This window comes from Anomaloglossus baeobatrachus, chromosome 11, assembly GCF_048569485.1.
Source record: "Anomaloglossus baeobatrachus isolate aAnoBae1 chromosome 11, aAnoBae1.hap1, whole genome shotgun sequence".
Taxonomy (NCBI): domain Eukaryota; kingdom Metazoa; phylum Chordata; class Amphibia; order Anura; family Aromobatidae; genus Anomaloglossus; species Anomaloglossus baeobatrachus.
Window position 1 is genome coordinate 22117671 of NC_134363.1, and position 9837 is coordinate 22127507.

The 9837-nt window shown below is 45.2% G+C and overlaps 1 long non-coding RNA gene across 1 annotated transcript; it reads right to left on the bottom strand.

Moving 5' to 3' along the window:
* Window positions 1–910: 910 nt before the first annotated feature.
* LOC142255995 (uncharacterized) lies at window positions 911–3642 on the bottom strand. Its single transcript, XR_012727466.1, has 3 exons — window positions 3574–3642; window positions 3321–3473; window positions 911–1053 (listed from the first exon to the last, which is right to left on the bottom strand). It is a non-coding gene; the product is annotated as an uncharacterized LOC142255995 (long non-coding RNA).
* Window positions 3643–9837: the final 6195 nt, after the last annotated feature.

Consider the following 9837-nt stretch of genomic DNA (forward strand, 5'->3'; position numbering starts at 1 on the left):
CAACGCTAAACCGGAAGTGGTAGTGACGCGACCATCGCGCCGCCCCAGGTACACCAGGAAATGGAGGCGACGCGACCATCACGTCACATCCACCAGACCGTGTACATCTAGTTACAGGATGGGCATTAGTACCCGGAAAACAAAGGAGGGGGGGGTGTGAGGCTACTACATGTTAATGTTAAATCCACCCATACTGAAAATGAGGTGATGTGAACATCACCTCACCACTATAATAACACATAAATCAGGGGTATGCGGCCAACAGGTCTGAGTGGGGCATACGTGTCCCAAAAATAGTAACCCTGTGTCTACAAGCGTACCAGAATATATAGTCACTATGATCATACCCCACTTGATGCCAGATCACAAAACAAGAGGCAATGAAAGTCGTATTACTGCCATCAAAACGTATAAATGTCGCTCACAAGAACAAAAAACTGGCAAGTATAAACAACCTTATCTCAAGCAACCATGGCATCAAAACATATCTAAATATGCCACGATCACCCTAAATCTGTCCAAACGTGTCCAATATGTGTTCACAACATTAAACCCCACAATAATAAAAACAGGGATATATTTCCACCAGGAGAACATCTAAGGAGAAGAAATGCAGTACAACGACAAAGTACATAACACCATCCTCCCGCGGTTAACCACAATGGCGCGCGGATGAATGTCCAGGAGGCGCCGAACCACAGCGGGCACGTCCAGGCCACACTCAAGGGTAACAAAGTTACCACAAGAGTAGCCCAAAAGGACGCGCCGGCGGCCGCACAGCGCAAACATGGCCAAATACCCGCGCGCACTGGTACCGCGAGGGATGTTACACATATTTAAAAGGCCCACTAGGGACCCATACATAACACATCATGCATTTAATCAAACAAGACATGTGATATTACGCAGTTTTCCCTAAATATATAACAATTGTGCGTTCGTATACAGCAGATGAACTCCATAGAATCTTCAAACGAATTCCAAAGGAAGTGGACCTCACAAGTTCCATATATGATAAACATCGAAATCAGGATGCGATATAGGTGAGTATAACTAAAAGAAATTAAAAGCAATTAAAATCAAGACCAATATGGTGCAAAGCAGAATACATGGGACAAGGTATGTCAAATACATGTGAATCGGATTCTATATCACACATCCACTAAACGGAGGTCCAGAGAGGGCGGCAATAATCAAAAAGTGTATTAATATATACTATTACAAAAAGGACACAAAACTTAAACACTCATTCAGCCCATTGGGCTGTATGGTCTTCAAGGTCCATATCCATTCTGTTTCCCGCTGTGCGAGGAGTCGACTGATATTGCCCCCTCGAACATTTGTCGTAATCTGGTCGATCCCTCGTACCCGTAATAGAGTATGATCACAGCCATGATGTCTCTTGAAATGCCTGGGTATCGTCTTAAGACCCTCAATGTCCACTGCATCCATTGCGGCCTGGATATCCCGCACATGCTCTCTTACACGGACCTTAAGGGCCCGTGTAGTTAGGCCGACATAGACGAGCGGACAGGGACAAATAGCATAATACACGACAGCCTTAGACAGGCAGTTGATTTTTCTCCTAATGGGAAAAACTTTCCCATCCGACGATGTAAAGTCGGTAGCTGTGTCTATATTAGGGCACGCGACGCACGAACCACACGGTGAGCAACCGAATCTGGACCCCCGGAGGGGAGTGGAAAGCTGTAGAAAAGGAAGGACACTCCCATCTTTTTTGTCTCTCTTATCATAGTGACTTGAAGTCAATATATCCCTCAGATTCTTGGCCTTACGAGCCGCAACCAATGGTCTATCAGGCAAATAGTTCTTTAGAATGGGATCGACAGTAAGGATAGACCAAAAATGGGACATCACATCAATCATCCTACCCCAATGTGAGTGATACTGGGTAATCATTCTCACATTCTTTGAGGTTTTCTTGATTTGATTGCCATACAATACTTCAACCCGTGGGGAATTCCTGGCTCTGTTATAGGCCTTTTTAATAGACCTATTACTATATCCACGTTTGCGGAACCTGTCTTTAAGTTCCAGAGCCCTCAATTCAAAGACAGAGTCCGAAGAACAGATCCGTCGCAGACGGAGGAATTGCCCCACGGGAACCGCACGTATGACATGGGCGGGGTGGGCAGATGTAGCGTGTAAAACCGAATTAACGGCAGTGTCCTTACGATAAAGGTCAGTATGTAACTGGCCAGAATTGTCCCGTATGACCAGCACGTCCAGAAACTCGAGGGAAACGTCACTGAACCTATGAGTCAGCTTTAAATTGATGTCATTAGTATTTAACCTCTGAATAAACAAATCAAGATCATGGGCATCTCCCTGCCAGATAAAAAAGATGTTGTCGATGTACCGCGTCCAAAAAGGGATGCGGTCCACCGACGACAACGTATCTGACAGGAAGAGGTCCCTTTCCCACAGCCCCAGGAATAAATTAGCGTATGAGGGCGCAAATGCCGCCCCCATCGCTGTACCCTGGAGCTGTAGGTACAGGGACCCCCCAAAAAAGAAAAAATTATGTGTTAGAGCAAAACTCAAAAGGCTCACGACGAAATCCCTCTCTGCTCCGGACATGCTGGTCATGGACAGATAATATAAGGTTGCCCGTAGTCCGTCGCGATGTCGAATGCTCGTATAGAGTGATTCGACATCGCAAGAGACCATCAGGGAACCTTCACCTACATGCAGAGAGTCAATCTTTTGGAGAAAGCTACTCGTATCCCGTGTATACGAGGGGAGAGATTCCACTAGGGATTTCAATATAGAATCAATATAAATACATACTTTCTCCAAAAAATTGCCCACCCCTGATACTATAGGTCTCCCGGGTGGCATATTCACATCCTTGTGCACTTTCGGTAGAAGATACAGTGTCGGTACCTTAGGCTCAACAACAGTCAGAGAATCAACAACCCCCCTCTCTATAATCCCACCATCCAAAGCCTCCTTCAGCAAAAGATCCAACTCCTTCATATACTTGCTGAGAGGGTTGAATGTGAGACGTTGGTAACAACTACTCACTCTCAGCTGCCTGAATGCCTCCTTTTCGTATAGTGCACAGGGCCACACCACAATGTTCCCGCCCTTGTCGGCCGGTTTAATAACAATATCGTCCAGTTTTTTGATCCTGTCAATGCAGCTCCTCTCTTCCCGTGTAAGATTATCATGATGAATATTAGTGGGGAATTTAGAAAATTCACTAGAAACAAGCTGCACGAACAGGTCAATATTAGGACAGGCCGACAAGGGGGGGAATTTTTTAGACTTGACCCGAAGCCGTGAAGGAATCTTACCTAGGGCACTGGAGGAATGCTCTTCCGATAGTTCTTCAAGAATGCGCAGAGCAGATTGTTCAGCTTCTGTTGGAAAAGCTTTTTGCAGATCGTCATCATGAAACCACCTCTTCATCAAAAGCGCCCGGGCAAAAATATGTAGATCCTTCACGGCTGTAAAAGGATCAAATCGTGAACTAGGAGAAAAGGTGAGGCCCCGAGCTAGGACCGCATTCTCCAGCCCAGAGAAAGTATGTTGGGATAAATTAATTACCTTGGGGGTGCCACTTGGGTTCCCCACCACCACAGGGGGTTTCTTGTTATAATTGCCCATTGCCTTTGGGCCTCCTTTTCTTTTAGCCCCAAATCTTGTGGTCATGGGGGACATAGATTGATCCGAAGCCTCACCCACAGATGACGTTGTAGACACCGACACAGATCTTCCACGAACAAATCGTGGTGCTGACTTACGCCATCGGTAAACCTTCAGTTGCTGGTAATCTGCCATATCTCGTGCGATTTTTTTGGAGTGAGTCTCCCTAATTGTTTTCTCCCATTCTTCGGAACTGGTAGCCATCAAAGTATCAAAGGCTGCAATCTCCTCAGCCGAGGATATCGTTTTTAACTCCAGATAAGAAGTGTCCAACTCCTTCTCTACCTCCTCAAGGGTCTTGGTGTTGAATCCAACCAATAGCTCCATGAGCTTCAGAGAGCTGTTTGAGCAGACTTCTTCCCATTTGTTAATGAACACAGTGTCCTCTACTGGGAAGGACGGAAATACCTGCATCCTCAATCCCCGAGGATCATTTGTTTAGAAATGTATCCCTCGAGGAATACCTTTGGTATTTTGTACTTAGACTTATTGATTTGCAGAATTACCATATGAGCCATGCCCCTTCTTAAAAAAAAGTGGAGAAAAAAAAGAAAACAAAAGAAATGTAAAATGGAGCACTAAATAAAAAAAAAGGACCATATCTTTGGAATCGTATGGTGGATGTTAAAGAAGCAAAAAAGACGAGAACAGAGGGAATAAACAATTTTTTTAGCTAGAAACACAACAAAGAAGCTATGGAAGGCAAACAAAGTTTTTAATGGAACTCAATCCGCAAAAAAGTTTTTGGCCCCAAATACAAAATGAAAAATAGATGGATAACCCTTGTAGACTTAACATATGAGTCTGCAATGGAGTAGAGTTCGTTGGAAAGTAAGACCTTGGCCGTAATACTGCCCATAATTCCCATAGGTATCGGTAATTGATTGGCAGTAAATCTCTACCCCCCAATGGCTTGTTCCACTTCATCCCATAGTTGTCTATCGTTGGAGGGGAGGGGGGGGGAATGGATGAGCAGAATTTATTGACGTGTCATCGAAGACTTTCCAGGACAACCTTCATCTGGTGGAACTGGTCATTATCCTGCCGAGGAGGGAGATCAATTCACAGATGTAGTCAGTGAAGCGATGAAGGAATGCGCGTGATTATCAATGATACATTATTGCACGGAGATGCCAATACTCAAAGATCAAGAACTCCAATGTGAGCCATAGAAAACCGCCATATCACTGTCGTAAACCCGTAGTATTGGAGAAAAGCGCCGAGGGTAAATGGGCTGCATCACGTCCCTGTGACTCATTAGGAACCGAGATTGATCCGAGGACAAACCGCTAGGTAGTAGGACAGTTAGCGGCGCAAGTCACGAGAAGTCACAATATTTACAGTTACCCTATTGGAACACTAAGGACCACCACCCAATTCATCATTCCATTTATGTCTTTTTATCGTCCATTTTTTTGGTGTTTTTTGCCTTATTCTTTTTTTATTTGCGATTTTTTTAAGTATTTTTTATATTTCTTCACTTATTTTTCTTTTTTTTTGATATGAGCTTCACCAGATGTTTTCGGGTGATTCAAAATATATTCTAGTTCACCCACCGTACACTTGATTTTTTTGCCCAAATTGTGCAATTGTAGAGAATTTTTTTTGACTTATAAAGACATTTCTTTAATTTTGGACAAAATTCTTGAACCATTTAGAAAATTTTTGAAAAATTTGTAAGTGAAAAATGCCATCAACGAATATCACAAGATAAGGATAAAGAAAAGTGAGGTAAGAGAAACAGGAACTTTTCGTCATGACTCACTCTTCGTTCTCCTCATGCAGAGCCACGGTATGCGTTGGTAGTCCTGCTGTCGGTATCCTTTGGGGGTTAGATCTATTTGGGAGGAGCCTATTCTGGTCTGCCTCGTTTCAGGACTCGCGCGGTGTTTATCTTGCAGTGGTTTCCTTTGGAACGCCATCATTACTAGTTCCTGGTCTCCATGAGTTTGTCAGATCTTGTCCCGCTACCCAGTACTCTGTCCCCTGACCTCTGTCCGTCCTGCCCTGTTTGTCTTCTTGGTCTCCCGCTACCCAATATTCCTTCCCTTACCTTTGTCTGTCCATCCTTGTTTGACTTCCCGGTCTCCCTCTCCTCTCTCCACTTGTTGTCCTTGCACCGCTTCCTCCTTTATACTTGTCTCCCTGGCTTCTGACCCTGGTTTGCACTCTGACTACGGCTCTGCTACCCTTCTCCTCTTGACGGGATCTTCTCGCTTCCGACTCCCAGCTCTCACGGCATGTGTTGGTTGTCCTGCTGTCGGTATCCTTCGGGGGTTAGGTCATTTGGGAGGAGCCTTTTCTGTTCTACCTCGTTCCGGGACTCATCAAGAACAATGCCGAGCCGTACATCACTAAGCACAATGCTGAGCCGTACATCACCAAGTACAATGCTCAGCATTGGATGTAGCAGTGTAAAGCTTACACCACCGGACTTTGGAAGAAATGTGTTCTATGCAGTGATGCATCACACGTCTCTATCTGCATCTGATGGATGACTCTGGGTTTGGTGTATGTCATGAGATTGATATTGGAAATGCAGTTGCGGCAGCCATATATTACCAAACACAATGACGAGTGTCAGATAGAATAGTGTAAAGCCACCACCACCGGACACTGGAGGAGACGTATTCTATAGACAGCAGCCATACATCACCAAGCACAATGTCATGCATCATATGGAACAGTACAAAGTCGCAACCACTGGACTTTGGAGGAAACGTGTCCTATATGCAGCAGCCATACATCACCAAGCAGAATGCCGAGCGGCGGATGCAGTGGTGTAAAGCCGCCACCACCGGACTCTGGAGGAGACGTGTCCTGTATGCAGTAGCCGTACATCACCAAGCACAATGCTGAGTTTTGGATGGAGGGATAACGCTATGGGATTGATTTTTAGCAATGGGTCTCAGACCCTTAGTTCCCACATACACCCAGTAGGCTCTTTGGCTCAACAATTGGGCATCCAACGAAGGTTGGAAGACACCAGAACTGGACTTCCCCTTAGTTCCTTCACCAGGGGCATTGGGGCATCCGATACCGTTTGCATTAGTGCCATTAGCATTGGAATAGAACAGAGATTGGGTTGAACCTTACAAAGTTTGGGGACCTCACATCTAACCCTACAACCAAAGCCTTCCATCCCGCCTCGTATGTAAGGTCGCCCGCGCGCTTATTAACATTTCCCATCCTTTAAAAGAAAACACAAGTGGTGAATAATGAAATACATTTAGAAGTTGTGTGCAATTACCGCTGACCTATATGCACTCCGCAGCGCTCGCTCGCGAATACGCAGACAGTAATTTTATGCAGAGTCTTTAAATTGAGATATCGCGAAAAAAAAATGTTTATTTTTTTATTTATTTTTTTTCTGTAGTTATCTCATTTGGTAATAAATAGATTTAAGCTCCAGTCATGTGCTGCTGGGGTTTAGGCCAGAGGGGCCTCGCGTGGAAACTGGAGTAAAGCCCTTACATTGCATATGATGGAGTCAGCTGTGGGTGGATGGGACCACAGTGCCCCCTGGTGGCTGCGTTGGAGGTTATCAATATCAATTGAGGTTTCTTCATTCCTTTGAACGCTCTTGTCACTCATCGTACATTGTGAATATATACAAATGGCAGCTGCTCAAGAATGCTAAATGGATACATCACAATGTGACACCAGCGCTGGTATATAAATCATAGAGTGAATTAAAGAGCTGAGATTGTCAATTGGTTACAAATATCTCAATTTAATGTCTGATGGTTTTACGTAGGACTGCAAATGAGCCGTAAGGGTAATGTCAAGGGGTCATCTGTTAGTTCATGTCTGTCCTGGTGAGGTTGACTTGCTAAGCGATAGGTCAAGGTGAGCGGCACGGACCAGAGGTGGTGATGCAGCATAGTTCAATAGATCGGATGACAAGTGGAACAGAGAGGATCAATAGAGCTGGATAAGCAGAATGGCGGATTGGTGGATCTGAAAATGTGGATATCATCTTGGAACAGTAGAGCAATGTATATAGTGAGGCACCAAGGCACGGAAGAGATGAATATGCGGAAAGAGCGATTGAGTAGTAGAGTTGAGTAGACTGATAGTTGTTGAATAGCAACAGATCCTAGTGTGCGGACAGCACCTTTGAATAGTAGACTCGAGTAAACTGATAGGTGTCTTAGTACAAGAGAGCCGAGTGTGTGGACAGCTCCTTTGAACAGTGGAGCTGTATAGACTTATAGGTGTCATAGTAGAACAGATCCGAGTGTGTGGACAGCACCATTGAGCAGTAGACTCGAGTAGACTGATAGGTGTCTTAGTACAACAGAGCTGAGTGTGCAGACCACACAATTGAACAGTAGAGTTGAGTAGACTGATAGGTGTCTTAGTGCAACAGAGCCGAGAGTGTGGACAGTGCCTTTAAACAGTAGAGTCGAGTAAATTGATAGGTTGTCATGATCCAGGTCTGTATTGGCCACTGTGGTTTGATTGTTTCATCCAGCTTCAACCTGGTCATGTCAGTAGTTAAACACTCTCAGCCTCACTCCGGTTTCCAGGACACTATATCCTGATGGTGCACCTCCGGTTCAGTGCCAGTGCTAGTTTGATGGTTTATGCTCTGCAGTGTGTGTTACTGACTCAGGTGAGTTACCTGATCTGTCCTGCCTCCAAGTTACCTTGTTCTGACCTGTACTTTCCTCCATTTATCCGTCTGACCCAGTCCCTGACTACCCACTCCTGTCTAATGTGTACCCTTCCCTGTCTGTCTTATCCTGGTCCCGACCTGTTTGTCCTCCACTCTTGTTTGTACTTGGACTTCCCAACATCTGACTTGTATCCTCGTTCCTAACTTCGGCTCCGCCATTCCCCTCTGTTGCATACGTGACTTCCCGGCTTCTGACCCTTGGCTATCACCTGAGCCAGATTTTATTATCCCTGTGCTATTGACGAGACCTCCTGCTACTGACCTGGTTTACTGACTACTCTACTGCCCTCTGGTGATTTGCCTGCTAACTGCACATTGAAGCTGCACTGCTTGAAGCTTCAGCGTCTCCCTTATTACAGTATGACATAGGTGTCTTAGCGCAACAGACCTGAGTGTGCGGACAGTGCAATTGAACAGTAGAGTTAAGTAGACTGATAGGTTTCTTGGTGCAACAGAGACAAGTGTGCGGACAGCACCATTGAATACCAGAGTCAGACTGATAGGTTGTCATGATCCAGGTCTGTATTGACTGCTGTGGTTTGATTATTTCACCCACTGACCTCTGGTGCTTTGCCTGCTAACTGCACTCTGAAGCTACACTGCTTGAAGCTTTAGCGTCTCCCTTAGGTGACATAGGTGTCTTAGTGCAACAGAGCCGAGTGTGCGGACAGTGCCTTTGAACAGTAGAGTTGAGTAGACTGATGTGTCTTAATGGAACTGAGCCGAGTGTGCAGACAGAAACTTGGGAAAAAAAGAAGCTGAGATTGCAGTCAGGAACATTGATGTAGTAGAGCCAAGTGTGCAGAGAGCACTATAGGCCTGAAGAGCTTAGTTGGCAGACAGGAACCTTGATGTAGCAGAGACAAGTGTACAAATATCAGCTTGCAACATCAAAAGTTGTAAAGCAAACAAGCATCTTGAAGAATTATTGCTAAGTGATCCAACAGTATCTTGGAATAGCAGAGCTGAGTTGACAGTCAAGCACCTTGCTGTAGCTAAGCAGAGTAATAACAGAGGACTGTTTGTCTGGAGGCATATTGTGATGACTGTCACACAAGATGGTGTTAGACACACTTGTATACAGTAAACTGAGGGGCAGTAAGACAAACCAAGATAATAAACCAGGAAGGCACAACAGTACACGGGGGGGCAGACAGAGTCGAGGTCAAGATACAGACCAAAGGTCAGGGTTCCAGGAGAGCATGTACAAAATACAGGGAGCAGGCGGAGATGTGGTCAGGATGAAGTTCGTGGTCAGAAGCCAGGAAGTTACAACAGAAATGGGAGGACAGGCAGAGACGGGTAAACAATAGTTCAGAGTCCATAGACCAGGACTAGAACACTGAGCACCACGGAAGTCAACAGCACAACTGTGCAGACAGTGCAGACAATGCAGAAAAAGGACAGAAGACGTGTTCACTCCGTGCTGCTGAAGACTTTCCAAGTGAAGATCCAGGACACCAGTGCAGACAATACAGAAAAAG